Genomic DNA, 13,813 nt, shown 5'->3' on the forward strand with positions numbered 1-13,813 from the left:
CCTGGAGCTCCTAATTCAGATGTTCCTATGGACAGATCATCCAGCATCGATACAGGTGCCGGAAATGACAAAGGCACATCCAGCCCTGTTGACCCTGGAAAGTTCTCCTCAGTAACATCTGGGGGCCAGTGTCAAAAGTGGGAAGAGCTGTCCCATAAACAGGTCAAGCAACAGCCTGACACAGACCTACTCACCAATTCATACAGACAATGCCCCAGACATCACCATCACCATCCCACTGAAAGGACAGACCACGAGGTGGTGAGTAGGGACGGTGATGCCCTGAAAGTTTTCAATATTGACTCGGGACTGCATGAAATCTCATGCTATTAAGTTAAACAAGGCGTAGGGAAACCTCCTGCTGGTTACCAACTGGCTCCCCTCAGCTGATGAATCAGTATTCCTCTGTGTTGAACACCACTTGGATGAAGTGCTGAGGGTGACAGGGGTACAGAATGTATTCTGGGTGGGGGATGACCATCCCAAGAGTGACTCGGTAACACCACTATTGGCTGAGCTGCACGTGTCCTAAAAGACAGCTGCTAGACTGGGTCTGTGCCAGGTGGTGAGAGAACCAACAAGAGGGAAAAACCTACTTGACTTCATTCTCATCAACCTGCCTGCTGCAGATGCATCAATCCATGATAGTATTGGAAGGAGTGATAGTCCTTGTGGGGTTGAAGTTCCATATTCACATTGAGGATGCCCTGCATAATGTTGTATGACACACACTACCAACATGCTAATTAGATGTTGAATAGATCTAGCAAATCAAGACTGGGCATCTGAGGGGCAGAGAGCCATCAGCAGCAACAGAATTGTATATAGCCATAATCTGTAACTTCATAGTCTGGCATATCCCCTACTCTACCATTATCATCAAGCCAGGGTATCAACCATCAAACATACCTAAAATTAAGGTGCCAACCTGGAGAAGCTACAGCACAGGACTAATTGCATCCCAAACAGCATAAGCAGCAAGCCATACACAGAGATAAGTGCTTCCACGACTAACGGATCAGATATAAGATCTGCAATCCTGCCACATCCAGTCATGAATGGTGGTGGACAATTAAACAATTAACTGGAAGAGAAGGCTCCACAAATATCCCCATCTTCAACGATGGGGAGCCCAGTACATAATCGTGTTCAATAGTTGGTTTGAAAAGGAGTCACCTAACACAGTTAGTAAGACTTTAGATTTGAAAGAGGTTAACTTCAATGAGATGAGATAGAAGTTGACAACAGCAAATTAGTCAAAACTATTATTGCATAAAACTATAGATGAACAGATGTGTTAGAAGATAATTTAACTTTACACTGGACAAGTACATACCCATAACGGGCAAGAGCCCTACTTACAATGAAACAGCGAACTGTGAGAGATATAAAGAACAGCAAAGGAAGACAACAAGACGGTAAGAGTTGCAAAAGGGAATATGTAAAGAAACTTGCAGGTGGTACTAAGATTAACACACAAAGAAGAAACAAGATAGTCAAGTAATATGGGCCATTAAAAACAGGTGTGGGAAAATTTGCAAAAGAAAATAAAGAAATGGCAGGCTTGTTAAATAATTTTAAAATATCTGTGCACACAGTTTTGGGCATCACGCCTTACAAAGGATATATTGGCCTTGAAAAGATTCACCAGAATATTAGCTGGGTTCAGACTTGTATTCCCTGGAATGTAGAAAGTTATGGATGTCCTAACTGAGGTTTCAGGATTTTGAAAGGAATCGACAGGATGGATAGAGAGCAACTTTATTTGCTGGTGGAGCAAGTCTAGGACAAGGACGACAACTTCAACATCATAGCCCGGCCATTCAGGAGAGTGTTTAATAAACAATTCTTGTAAATAGTTGTAGGAATGTGGAACTCTTTTCCACAAAAAGTCATGGATTCTAGCTCAATGATAATTTAAAATCTGAAATCAATAGATTTTAGCTAGATCAGGATATTAAGGACTATGAAGCGATGGCAAACATCTGAAGTTAGGATACAGATCAGCCGAGATCTTATTGAATGGTGCTGATTGCTCTTCTCTTATGTTTTCACTACTTATATGGTCTGAGTTTTGAGGTTATAGATAATTTTGAAGAGGAATCTTTCTCTCTTTCTTATGTACAAGTGTGGAAATATATCCAGTTGGGACACAGGAATACAACTCAGATGGATTTTGATTGTGAGCTTTTTTTTGCATTACAGTTTTGTATCCTAAGTTCACCAAATTAATCAGAAAATAATAATTTAATTGAAAGTAAAATATTTTCTATGAAATTGATTGGTGGTCCTCCTCTGGAGGAGATGTTGTGCAGCAATTACACTGACCACATCATGTTAATGCAACAGTATTTAAATATGATTTGTAAGGATCCTCCACAGGTTGATTGTTTATGTAATTGCAAAGCAGTTGTAATCAGTCTAATATTTAAATTCAGCAGCTCATGCCTTCATTCTTTGATCTATCTTTCTCCAGCACCCTCCATCAAGGTTTCGGGAAATTTAGGCAGTTGAAGGTGGAAATTGTTTTGGATTCCACTCACTGCATTTCTCCCTATTGTTTCATACTCCTCGGGGGAGAATGTCAATAAGAGAAACATATCTTTCAATGTGTTGTTTCTCATTTAAACATTAGCAGTGCTGGATGCAAGGAATTCCTGTTCAGCCCTGGCATCCAGCTTTGCTCTATTCGCAGAGAGGGACTTTTAGTTTTTATTTTATTTGCACATTTAAGGACCTTGGAAAGGAATGGAGGTCAGTGATGCCACATAACAACACGTATTTATATCAAGCATTAACACCACGAGTTGGAAAATGTTGTGATATCAGTCTTAAATACTTTGCTTCAGTTTAACCAATGTTTCCTTGTTCTAATCTTGTAATTTAATTTAAAGTAATCTGGATAATTTACTTTTTAAGTTACCTTTTAGTTTACTCCTCTGGCTTGAAAGTTGTTTCTCCAACCCGTTGTCACAATACAAATAGCCAGGGTTAGATTCTCATCAGTCTCAAGTTTCTTCATCTCCAGTGCTTGAATGTCTTCCTTGTGGTTGAGAGAAAGGTACCAGGCACACTATGCAGGATGTGGTCTTAGCTGAATAATGCACATTTTGAGCAATGACCTCCTGAGTGTACTCTTGTAATGATGCACTTTCAGAGATTTCATCAGTAAACAACGAGAGATTTATTTTGTGATCTTCAAGAGCAGCAGCATGTTTACAGCTAGCTCAAAAATACCTCTGCCCAAGAAAGCTCCTCCCCCTGGGGTGATTCCCTTTTGTGAGTCCCGATTGGTCACTCAGGCCAGGTGACCCCTACTCTGCTGTGTTGCCCTTAAAGGGAGAATCACCAAACTCTATTGTTTTAACTCTGTAGTTCATAATTCTAATTGCCATTTTGCTTGCAGAGTCTACTAAGATTCCTAGATTTTTTTCAATTTTATCTATGGTTAGTTTATTCACAGACTATGCATGTTGCTCATTTGTTTTCTTTTTGTGTAGCACTTCATATTTACCCATGTTAATTTTTAACTGTCATTTTTGTAACCATTTACATATTTTGTCCAACTCATTTTGTATTTCTTGAGCAACATCCTTCAAATTCATGTTTCCCCGAGTTCAGTATCGGTTATGGATTTGATTTCCTGAAACCAAGTTGCTGATGTATGTTAGAAGAATATGTTAGAAGGGGCGGCAAGGTGGTATAGTAGTTAGCTCTGTGGCCTCACAGCAACACGGACTCATGTTCAATTCCGGCTTTGGGTGACTGTCAGATTCTCCCCGTGTCTGCATGGGTTTCCTCCGGATGCTCCGGTTTCCTCCCCATTCCAAAGATGCTCAGGTGAGATGGATTGGCCATGCTAAATTGCCCCTTAATGTCCCAAAATGTGTAGGTTACAGGGATAGGGCCTGCGAGGGATGCTCTGTCGGAGAGTTGGTGCAACCTCAATGGGCTGAATGGCCTCCTTCTACACTATAAGGATCCTATGAATATGGGCCAATTTTTCTTTAGGATGGCATCTAGTGGTGTCTACACTGGTTACACTTGCTCCAATAGCATTCAGCTCAAAGACCTTTGCCCACAAAGTTGCTGAAAGTGACAATTCATAACAGCGCAAAGGGAAGCGATCAGCAGGGCCTGAGGGCTAAAAGCACCTTCTTAACCAATTAGATTTAAGGATTAGGAAATAACTACAGGAGGAATTGAGAAGGAAGGAGAATTAAAGGAGGTGAATTCATTAGCAAATCAAGTACAGAAATAGAAAGGGAAATAATTGAGTTGTCAGAGGGGAAAAAAAGGAAGGAAAAGGAAGAAAAATACTTTTTACAGAATCACAGAATCTGTACAACACAGAGGGAGCCCATTTGGCCCATTGAGTTTGCACTGGTTCCCTCAAAGAGCATTCCACCTTGTCCCACTCCCCTTGTCTTATCTCCATAGCCTTGTGTATTCTTTCTTTTTAGATAGTAATCCATTACCTTTTGAATATATCAATGAAACCCACCTTCACCAGCTTCTCAGGAAGTTTGCTCCAGATTCCAACTACCCTCTGGGTGAAATTTTTTTTTCCTCATATCATTTCTACTCCATGTGCCTATCATTTTGTACCCATGCCCTCTCGTTCTTGATGTTTATTGCTATTCCCCCTGTCCATACCCCTCAGGATCTTGAATACCTCCATAGTCTCCTTTTCTCCAAGGAAAACAGACCCAGCTTCTCCAATCTATCCTCATAGCTACAGTTCTTTATCCCTGGAATCATTCTTGTGAATCTCCTCTGAACTCTCTCCAATGGATTCATATCCATCGTCCAGTATAGAACTGAATACAGTACTCTAGATTAGGCCAAACAAGTGTCTTATATAAATTCAACATGACCTCTTTACTCTTGTACTCACTGCCCCAATTAATAAAACTTAGGATACTATACGCTACTTAATCTTGACATTTTTAAATGCAAAACTCGAAAGAATGTGACGCCACACTTGTAATAGTTTATTTTCAAATTTAGAGATGTTGATTCACAAAAGTTAATAATGATCATATTTTTAAAATGATACTTGTGTTACGAATTACTAGCCCTAAATATCTGCAGTGTGTTTAGTTCAAATCTACTGTGCATTACAGCAACTTCGCAACACTCAATGTGTGTCCATGGTGAAACTGACAAAATGCTATTCTGGAAAGCTGATAGTGGAAAGGTACAACTCAGGCAGCAACCTTTGGATATTACCATTTAATCATGTATCTGCTCCTCACTTAAAGTTTAAAGTTTACTTATTAGTCACAAGTAGGCTTACATTAACATTGCAATGAAGTTACTGTGAAAATCCCCGAGTCGCCACACTCCGGCGCATGTTCGGATATACTGAGGAAGAATTTAGCATGGCCAACGTACCTAACCAGCACGTCTTTTGGACTATGGAAGGAAACCAGAGCACCCGGAGGAAACCCATGCAGACACAGGGAGAATGTGCAGACTCCGCACAGACAGTGACCCAAGCCAGAAATCGAACCCAGATCCATCGTACTGTGGCACTAACCACTGTGCCACCGTGCTGCCCCAACGTTGCTGAACAATTTAAATATAAATAATGACAATTGCCATTGGCCTCACCATTATTTTAGCACCAAATTTTGACCCATTAGTGGTCCCAGTATTAATCCCCACAGGACCATGTCAGTGCAGACTTGATGGGCTAAAGGGCCTCTCCTGCACTGCACGATTCTATGATTCCATGATTCTTTGACTCAACTAACATTGCACCCTCATCCGTTCTTAACTCCTGTAATGAATACTTAATGTTTTCTAACTTTCAGCTAATTTCTTACTCAAATGGAGATAGAGACATAATTATGTTTTGTTCAGAAAAGGCTTTGCTAACAATGAGAGAAGTAAGATTTCGAATAGGGTGAGCTTTGATGGATCAAATGGCCATTCCCATACTTGGTTTCTTCCTAAATTCTTAAAATGACCACACATTTTTACAGTGGCTAGTTGTTATTTTGACTGTAATCTGATCTTTAGGATCATACCAGGCCATTTTACACTACTCGAGCTTTCCTCACGGTTTATGGATCAATTGAGCCCCTAAACCAGATTATTAGCCATGCATATGGTTGGAAAAGACACCTAGATCCTTTTACAAATACTTAACTCTTGTATTTGCTGAAGTTCCGAAGGAACCTCAATGCCATCTGTTGCTTCTCACCTCTATCATGTTTATAAGTCCATAAACGTCCACACCAAAACGGCAACTCTTTTATGCCGCTATTATTTTCAGAAGTCAATTTTGCTAAACATTCTCATGACATTGGTGGAATTCTGGTTATTTGTGGGGCACGAGTGTAAAAATACCATCACACAGCCTACAGCGGCTTGATTATAGCCATTTCCAAACATGCGCTATTTAAAGATCTCAATGGGAGGTTTGTTCAAGAATTATAGATGGCCCCTGCTCCCTCTCCCCACACCACCACCCCCTTTTGCTTATTCACAGACTAAAGTCCCTGACTTATAGTGTAGAATTTGAAATAAAGAAAAAAACATCCAGCAGCTGAAAGAGCCTTTTGTACTCTGATACCTAGAGGAATGCTAGCCATCTTGACATATTCCTGTGAACCACTATTGAAATACATTTCTAATATGACCGCAGGGTCAGATAGTTACCACAAGGGTTTCCAATGAAACACCACGTGTTTTCGTAAGAGTTTCCAGAGAACTTAGTATTCAAATGGCGGTTTCACTTCTCTCAAGTAAAATGAAGATGTTGAAATGCAATCAGAATTAAACATGCAAATTCCAATTCTCTCAATCATCTCATCGCAGATATTGTGAATGATGCAAATTGCTGTTTCCCTATTTGATACTGAATAAAATATGGCAAGAATGTAGTTACAGTAGTTACTGGCTGATCCCTGACTTTCATATGCATAATCGTCAACTTAACTTCTTGCCTTCAGTGGTACATGTGTTTAGATCTGTTCATAGAATCATAGAATCATAGAAACCCTACAGTACAGAAAGAGGCCATTCGGCCCATCGAGTCTGCACCGACCACAATCCCACCCAGGCCCTACCCCCATATCCCAAATATTTACCCACTAATCCCTCTAACCTACGCATTTCAGGACACTAAGGGCAATTTTTAGCATGGCCAATCAACCTAACCCGTACATCTTTGGACTGTGGGAGGAAACCGGAGCACCCAGAGGAAACCCACGCAGACACAAGGAGAATGTGCAAACTCCACACAGACTGTTATTATTTATCTACATCTGATCTGTTATCTACGCACCTCAGATTGGCAGTGATAACAAAATAAACTATTGGAACCATTTTGGTCATAGCCTGAGTAAGACCTTTCAAAAAACACATACAAACAGCTTGCTTGTTATGTGTTTAATTTGGTGTTGGAATTTTGATGGAGGCTTTTTCTCTATAATTAATGTCTTCCCTCTTCAGGTTCCCATGAGCATAAACAGCCATGACATACTCGCCTCAAGAGAGGAAAACACAATGATCTGGATAAACAGCTCTTCACAGCTGTGCACTGTTATCCTTTAGGATTCCATTCGGATTTGCAGTTATAATTTTTAAGACGCTGCTATTGTATTCAGGGAGCCAAAATGGAGGAATAATACAAAGTGATTCTGTCTAAAAATAACTTTTCTCACTTCTTAAGGTGCTGGGGACCTGTCTACAGCATCCTAATGCTGTATCCAAGTACTCATTTGTCATGTTTTTGGGGACCTGTCTACAGCATCCTAATGCTGTATCCAAGTACTCATTTGTCATGTTTCAGTCTGAATGTTGCATGTCAGCAGGCTATTCTATCCATGGGACAATCGGAACTAAACTATGCCTACACTCTCAAACATTCTCCAACTGGAGTCATAAGCTGCAAGATTCAGCTCCTTAGCACCTATTTTTTTTCAGTGCTATGGGTGCCATTTTGGCTCCATGAGTGTACAGTTCTGATGCCAGATCTGCCAGCTGCCATTTTGGTGAAGGCATCAGCATGGCCACTGCAAGTGTCTGCTGGGTGTATATGGAGTTAGCAGATTGTGACGTCAGTAAGAATTTAACATTGACTGGGCACCACTGCTGCCACTTTGGAGCACAACACTCCAGATATCACCATCTCTGAAACATATGCAGCTGAACATGAGATCAGCAGCAAGATGGACCATCGACCAGTGTGATTTAATCTTACAGCGAGTTGCTGATTGTCTTCTACTGTCTTTTTTACTAACTATTTCTACTGGGTTTGTAGAAGTGTTTGTGATTACTGGAGTACTCAGAAGTTTGTTTTTATTCATTTGTAGGACATGGGGCATCGCTGGCTGGCCAGCATTTATTGCCCATCCCTAGTTGCCCTTGTTCAGAGGGTAGTTGAGAGTCAACCACATTGCTGTGGCTCTGGAGTCACATGTAGGCTGGACGGCAGATTTCTTCCCTGAAGGATATTAGTGAACCAGATGGGTTTTTCAGACAATCCACAATGGTCTCATGGTCATCAGTAGATTCTTAGTTCCAGATATATTTTATTGAATTCAAATTTCACCAGCTGCCATGGTGGGATTTGAACCCGGGTCCCCAGTACATTAGCTGAGTTTCTGGATTAATAGGCTCGCAATAATATTACTAGGCCATCACCTAACACAGGTTTTCAGATATGGGTGGAGTATTTTGCGTTCCCATTGCAATGCAACTTGATAGAGATAGTAATCAGCGGTGACACAGAGTAAGACAAGCTGCTGGAAGAGGGAGGAGGAGCTGAAAATGGAGAGGAAGAAAGGCTCTCAGAAAGAGGCCTTACCGCTCCAGGGTGGAGTCGATGAAATTTGAAACATCTCAGAAAGTTCGTTGGTCGCTGTTACAGGCAGAGTGAGCAAACAATTTTGTGAGGATTGCAGGTTTCCCCATCTTGCAAAGTGCCATTGACTACACTGACATCAATTTGCGAGTGCCACCTGTCAACTATGAGATGTACTGCAACTGAATAGGATTCCACTCCCTCAACATCCAGCAGTGTGCAATCAAACTCGGTGTATTACATAGGTCAATGACAGGTAACCAGCAGCACTAACAGCTAACAGGCAACAGCAAGGGCACAAGCCGACTGGCACTTGTGGGAGGACAAATGTTGTCTTTCTTAGAAAGGACATCAAACTCCATCGAGCTACAAATATACCCCCAGGGCATGCCTCAATAATCAGGATGGGTTCATTCTGTATCTTAGCCACCATGACAATGGATAATGGGTGACAAGATCTATCCTTCGATGACTCGATTTGATTTTTGTTTTGATTTATTATTGCCACATGTACTGGTACACAGTGAAAAGTATTGTTTCTTGGGCACTATACAGATAAAGCTTACCGTACATAGAGAAGGAAAGGGGTGGGTACAGAATGTGGTGTTACAGGGGGCTCACTCCACTGCAAATTTCATGAACACATAGAAAGCATGTATACAAGGAAAGTAATGCTTGAACAATAAATGTGTTAGAGCAGGCAATAGACATGCTGAAACAATGGGTGGGATTTTCCGGCCGCGCCCACTCCAAAACCGGAGAATCCCACCTTAGGTCAACGGACCTTTCCATGATCCGTCCCCTTCCTGCTATGATTCCCATGGCAGGCAGAATGGGAAAATTCCCCCCAATGTTTCTGCTGTCTGAACTGCTCTGGAAGACCCCGGCAGTACTCAACAGTGTGGCTGTCAAGATTAATAGTGCTCTCCCCCAGGCTGCACATCTTTATTATCTGGAGGGCACAGTCCTTGTATCTCACAAGGAGTGAACAATTGAGGAGGAGAAGGAGGAAGGGGAGGAGGCAACTGAACTAATCCCTTTCTGGTTGGGTTGTCTTTGAGCAGCTCAACTGATCATGGTATCACTAAATGCAATCCCAAATCTCCATTCACCTATATTCCCATCTTTACCTACCACTGACCATTGCATCATCATCTGGCCGCAATACAAAAATAAAGACACTACGAAACAAATATTCCAACAAAATTTAAAAAGCAAACTAGGCCATATTCTATACAAATGTAAACTAAACACCTTGTACATTCCCTTGGTGCCTCCCTTTTGTATACCTTTGACTGTCCTAGTGCTCTTGTGCAGTGCTTCCTGAGGGGTTATAACGTGGCTAGCAGAAGTTCACTGACTTTCATTGGAGGAGACTGCAGAGTTTTGGATGATGACATTGACCAGGTCTAACTCTATAAAACCTGACTGTAGACTGCACTATCTTGGCATCAATGACAGCAGTCTGGGCTGGCTGGCTAACAGGCAACAGCAAGGGCACAGGCCGACTGACACTTGTGGGAGGACAAATGCTGTCTTCGTTAGAAAGGACATCAAACTCCATTGAGCTACAAATATACCCCCAGGGCATGCCTCAATAATCCGAATAATCAATTGGAAGACAGAACGCTAATATGCTGCAAAACCCTGCCAACTACTTTGAACAATGTTATCCATAGCCATGATGGCAACCTGTGTTGCATGGAGACCAACTGACCTTATATAATTTCAGCCTGAACTCCCTTCCACTGTAGCATCAAGATGTTGGGTGGCTTCTGCAATGGAAGCTGAGGCACTGACCCTCAGAGACTGCATCATGATCAAGTCTGCAAAGATGCTAATGGTGTTGGCCACCGCTTTTACACGGGGTCCCAAGCTCTATGTAAAGGCCTATGCCAAAATTGTGCCTTCTCCATGTTCTTTGACAATGATAGCTGGCTTTTTAGCAGACTAATCAATGCACCAAACTTTTCATTGTGCATGCCTTCAGCCTGGTTTTGCATGTCAGCTCATTAACGTTCTCATCTGAATCCTACAACAGAATTCTGATGTGACCACACTCTCTACTGAGCTGGTAGTGCGATTACCCTGCTACCCTGCCCTGGCTGCAGACCGATCACACCCAATGTCTTCTCACATGCAGATCCTGTTGTTATGCTATCCTCGAGGGTATGTGCAGTGTCAGTATCTGAGCTGGCGGCTACAAGCATGAGAGTCAGGGACAGTGTTTCTTTTACATCAGTGACTTCTTCCACCTGTTTCTCTTTCACTACTCTCTGACCAGGTGTCACTTCTTGGGTATCAGCAGGGAGAAAGGTACATGGGGAGCGTTGCAATGAGGGAAGATGATTGGGAGAGGTGAGGGGGGGGGGGGGGGGGGGTGGGGGGGAGGGGGACAAGAGGTGCATGCTTGCAACATCTGTAGCTTCTAAATCAGAAGAGATTGTGGATTGAAGTGGAATGTGAGAAACTAGATTAGGTTTGAGCACACTGTCATCTTCAATGGTTTTACCACATGGCCTCATTCCTGCCATCAGAGGATTGTACTCTGCCTATTACATACAACAAAAGGAACATGCAGTCAACACTTGTACAGCCTACATATCTAGCATGGTACTGGTACTGAAATTCATACACAATGTTGCTCAATTGTGTAGAAGTACAGACCATACTCAAACAGCCCTTGCTTGCAAAACCCAAAACAAACTGTCCACTGTTAGACTCAGTGATTGGCAGCACTTGAGGAACAATCCTGAGTGTGCTAAAAGCCATGCTGATATCTAATTTGGGATGATCAGTGGAGAACTTATTTACTCTTGCTAGAAGTGACATGCACTCATACACAGGACCCTCATTCCCCACAAACAAGAGGAAAATATTCCAGACTTACATCTTTTTTGTAGGAGCTTAAAGAGGCTATCATTCCCCATTGCTGTCTCCATGGCAATGTTTTGGCCAATCAGAGTGGATTTGCTAACCAATCTATAACCTTTTCTCCTGTAGTATAAATGATTGTGATCATTTGAAATTTGGCATCCTTACATTTGTCCTGATGAGTGCAAGATGAAAAACTTTGGTAACACATCTCTCCTTCCAACAATATTCAGCTTCTGAGCCACCAAGTGACGGTTTACATAACATTGTGTTAACCAAAACATAACATATATATACAAAATATTCGGATGCAATCTGCTGTTAGGACAACAGTAGTGCATCTAAGGGTGTTCCTGTATTCCAGTGGGCAATAGAGTTGTAGCTACAATATAATAACCCTCACTCTGAGCGCATGTCATCTCTACATCACTGATTCTATTCTATCTTGGAGGTGCGGGATGGCTGATTCACTCAACTGTTTCTTGACAGGAACCAACTTTAACAACATTGAGCATTTAGACATTTGACAAGATTGGTTAATACTTTTCCTAGTCAGCTGACATGAAGGTCTCTACCACAGGCTCCAACCTTATTTGAGAAACTATGCAGTTTATTGGACAGCAAAGCAGTCACAATGAGCAGCTGTTAAAAACTTAGATCAAAAGACTGGTAGTAAACATCTCAAATTGTATTTTATATGATTTTTTTCAAGATAAAAAATAGATTGAAACAAACTGTAGGCTATAAATTATTACCTTAACTTCATCTCCCACTTTATGAAAACTGGTGGGAAAGCAATTTGAGGTACAGCTGAAGGTCATCAAACATGTTAGTTCGTACATTGCTGCCTGCGAGAACTCAGTATAAGCTGAGTGTTGTTAAATATATTACATGTGATACCGTGCTTTCTGTATATATCTAAGGCAGAGGGGAAGTAATGGAAAAATCATTTGGTGAGACAACTGACTTTCTGCTAAAAACTAACCTATGACACTATTCCAGCCTCTGACACTAGTATAGGATCCACAATTTCTGTGCAAAAAATGTATTATTTTCAATTAATGTTCATCAGAATAAAGCTTCAGAACTCAAGCAATGGTCAGATCCTATTTTGTTTCTATCCTGTCTTTGGTTCAACTTCCAATGTGACAAAAGGGGCTGGAGTTTTGCCATCAAGCCTGGAAGCTCAAGTAGGGAGATTTCCTGACTTGGCAGACCTGTCTTTGTATAACTGGCCCCTGCACGCACTATGTTTGATTTAGGGAGACGATGGTGAGACTGAGTCAGTCTGCTGACCAGGGAAATGATTCGGATATGGGCACAGAGGTGGGCTTTACAATTGGCTCCAGTGTTATCGATTTGGGGATCAAGGCAAAAACATGGGTCCTTCTCCCAACTATCTTCAATAAGTCCATTGGAAAGTCAATGTGTGGAGGTATTGGGTGAGGCGAGGATCATTTTGATGGTGTTAAAGTTACAATTTCCATAGAAATGGACAGCTTTTAAAAATGAAGTGAATTTTCCGGTTACAATGGAATTAAACAGAAGGAGAAAGTGTCATGCTTTCACACTTTTACTGGAACAAGCGCACTAAGAACAATGTAGATCAAACAGTACATAACAGGCAACTAATGCCAAACTAAAGAAAAGGTGCTTTTCCATTAATTAATTAATTAATGTAATCAGGATATATCTTGCAACTCGTTTGATTGTACATCGGACCTCTGGCAGATATATTATTATGATTCCTCACCAATCCCACGTTGTTGGTGAGATCTGGTTAGAGACCAATAACATTTTATTTGAAGTAGACAACATTTGAGATCCAAGATACTTCCTAAGTTAATAAAGATTCCATGGCTGGAATTCCAGGCCGGTGGGATTCTCTGGTCCCAGCTGGGGGTGATACATACTAGTGATGCTGTATCACCCACTCACCTGAAGAAGGGGCTTAAGGCTCTGAAAGCTTGTGTGGCTTTTGCTACCAAATAAACCTGTTGGACTTTAACCTGGTGTTGTTAAACTTCTTACTGTGTTTACCCCAGTCCAACGCCGGCATCTCCACATCCCAGCTGGGGGCACGGTCCTGCTGTGGGTTTCCCATCAATGGGCTTCAATGGG

At 41.6% G+C, this 13,813-nt stretch overlaps 1 protein-coding gene across 2 annotated transcripts in view; it reads right to left on the bottom strand.

Annotated features, from left to right (window-relative positions):
- The window catches only part of dlc1 (DLC1 Rho GTPase activating protein), a 476,263-nt gene that overhangs the window by 356,276 nt on the left and 106,174 nt on the right, over positions 1-13,813 (bottom strand). The window contains exon 1 of one of the 2 annotated variants that reach the window (XM_078217504.1): positions 2,924-3,034. The exons of the other annotated variant lie outside the window; for it this stretch is intronic. The gene's annotated coding sequence lies outside the window, so the exon portion shown is untranslated. Of the gene's footprint in view, positions 1-2,923; positions 3,035-13,813 lie in introns of those variants that run through there. 2 annotated transcript variants of the gene reach the window in all.

Source organism: Mustelus asterias, chromosome 1 (genome assembly GCF_964213995.1).
Source record: "Mustelus asterias chromosome 1, sMusAst1.hap1.1, whole genome shotgun sequence".
Classification (NCBI taxonomy): domain Eukaryota; kingdom Metazoa; phylum Chordata; class Chondrichthyes; order Carcharhiniformes; family Triakidae; genus Mustelus; species Mustelus asterias.